Source organism: Palaemon carinicauda, chromosome 3 (assembly GCF_036898095.1).
Source record: "Palaemon carinicauda isolate YSFRI2023 chromosome 3, ASM3689809v2, whole genome shotgun sequence".
In the NCBI taxonomy this organism is placed as follows: Eukaryota; Metazoa; Arthropoda; class Malacostraca; order Decapoda; family Palaemonidae; genus Palaemon; species Palaemon carinicauda.
The window spans coordinates 161,952,452-161,954,951 of record NC_090727.1 but is presented as its reverse complement, the minus strand read 5'-3'; the positions used below and the strand labels follow the sequence as shown (position 1 = coordinate 161,954,951).

The following is a 2,500-nucleotide window of genomic DNA, read 5'->3' as shown; positions in this document are numbered from 1 at the left end:
CTCTTGTAGTTGATCTATTTTCTTTCCTCACTGGGCTTTTTTTCCTTGTTGGAGCCCTTGGGCTTATAGCATCCTGCTTTTCCAACAAGGGTTGTACCTTAGCTTGTCGTAATAATAATAATAATAATATTAATAATAATAATAATAACAATAATAATAATAATAATAATAATAATAATAATAATAACAGATAATAACGATAATAACAACAACAATAATAATAATAATAATAATAATAATAATAATAATAATAATATATAATAATAGCAATAATAATAATAAATAATAACAACAACGACAACAACTTTAGGACATGATATATGCTATAATCCTTTAGAAAACTATAATAAAAAGATAAAATTAAAATATTCTCAAATCTGGCATCCTTTTAGGAATATGGAATTTGTTTTAGTAAACGAAAACCTTTGTATTTCAATAGATTTGGGATTTCAGGTGCAAGGGTTCTGTTTAAAAGAATTATTTTTCTTATTCTCATGTGAAAATATTTCAAGTATTTGATAATTTTATATATGATGATATTCTTTTGTATTTTCATAACTTTTTAACGAGATTGTTTATTATATTTTACAGTTTAAGTATTTGATTTATTGATTTTTTTTTCTTGTCATCTTTTCTATATTCCATAAGTATTATCTTCGACTCATTATTGTTGAAAAAAAAACCTAATTTTAATTGAAAATTCTCCGTAAAAATATACTGTTCTCGGCCGTACTTCAGTAAAATACAGGCGACCGTAATTTTTACCCTATTTCGTTATTAGATTTTACGGGTTGGTGACCGTAATATCCCTCCTTAACGACAATATATCCGTTTTTAAGACGGTAAATGCCTGGCATCATTCATTCCAGTAATTTTAACATTGACGCCTATGACTTTGACGTAAAATAGTACCCTAATATGTTCTACCTTCCAGTTCCAAATATTTGGATGTGGGTAAAATGGTGTCAGGCCAAATTTCTGGAAATCAATTGCCCGAAGGTAAATATCTCGAATTCTATTGGCCGAAAAATAATTTCTCGAACTATCAATTTCTCGAATGTCAATTACTCGAAAACAAACAAGTAAATTTCTCGAACACAATCGAAAGTATCCCATAAGCGCCAAAGACCAATTTATATATATATATATATATATATATATATATATATATATATATATATATATATATATATATATATATATATATATATATAACATATAATATATATATATATATATAATATATATATATATATATATATATATATATATATATATATATATATATACATACATACATACATACATACATATATATATATATATATATATATATATATATATATATATATATATATATATATATACACATATACTTCACATTCAGTATATGTTATCTTTAACCTGAAAGCGTTGCATATGGATATAGCGAGAGTTGCAGACTAAAATAAAACTAAAATAGAACATAAAGTTATCCAGAATATCAGCAGGAACCAGCTCCCTTTTTATTTTTCTTTGCAACGAAGTTTCAAGTTAGAATAATACAAGATATAAAATGTCGTCTGTGCATAATAATGACGTCATCAAAATCTCCGTTCTCCTCTATTTTTAAATTGTTGCACTAAAAAGTATTTAATGGTAACAAATAATTCGCTGCTGTGAGGAAGAACGCTGGTGATTGGTACAACACATGATCATAAGCTACAGGGGTCAAAGCGAGGTCAGGCAGGGCAGCCGATCGGGACTACGATCTACCCGAAAGCCAAAGCAAAGTCCTTCATAAAAAAAGGGGGGGGGAAACACGGTAATAAAAGAAGAAATAGTTAAAAGTGACTCATCTTTTCTTTTAGGAATGAACTTCGGCTCTATTCTAATTGTTCATGTACATGTATGTTTGTGAGCGTGTATGTATGTGTATCATATATTTGATAAATATAAAACATTTTTGTAATTCTTTAATAATAAGGTCTAAAAACCTCGGCGTATCTATCTCGTTAGAAAAATACAGTCAATGAAGACTTGAGTATCTCCCCGGTTATAAATTTCAAAGATTTCTACCTTCTAATCTTTAATAACTCCTATTTCACTGTTTTTTTTAATTCATATAATTTACCTTATGGATTTTTTTTCTAAATAGTTAGAAATTTGGTAAACATTAGAATTATAATATTAATACAGAACATTACAATATATATATATATATATATATATATATATATATATATATATAATATATATATATATATATATATATATATATATATATATATAATATATATATATATTCGGTTACTTTCAACCACTTTTGAGGTAATAAAGAAAATAGCTTCATAAATTTTACCTCATGGATTCATTTCTAAATAGTTTTAGGAGTTAGAAAATAAAACATTATGATTATAATATTAATACCGGACAGTACAAAAATTTTCTGTTAATTTCTACCTTTTTTATGATAATAAAAAAAAAACTTCATAAAATTTACCCCATGGATTTATTTCTA

The 2,500-nt window shown here is 25.4% G+C and overlaps 2 protein-coding genes across 2 annotated transcripts in view; one reads left to right on the top strand and one right to left on the bottom strand.

Annotated features, from left to right (window-relative positions):
* Positions 1–2,500, bottom strand: part of LOC137638746 (uncharacterized) — a 494,402-nt gene that overhangs the window by 267,691 nt on the left and 224,211 nt on the right. The gene's annotated exons all lie outside the window — the stretch shown is intronic.
* Positions 1–2,500, top strand: part of LOC137637980 (uncharacterized) — a 168,851-nt gene that overhangs the window by 42,863 nt on the left and 123,488 nt on the right. The gene's annotated exons all lie outside the window — the stretch shown is intronic.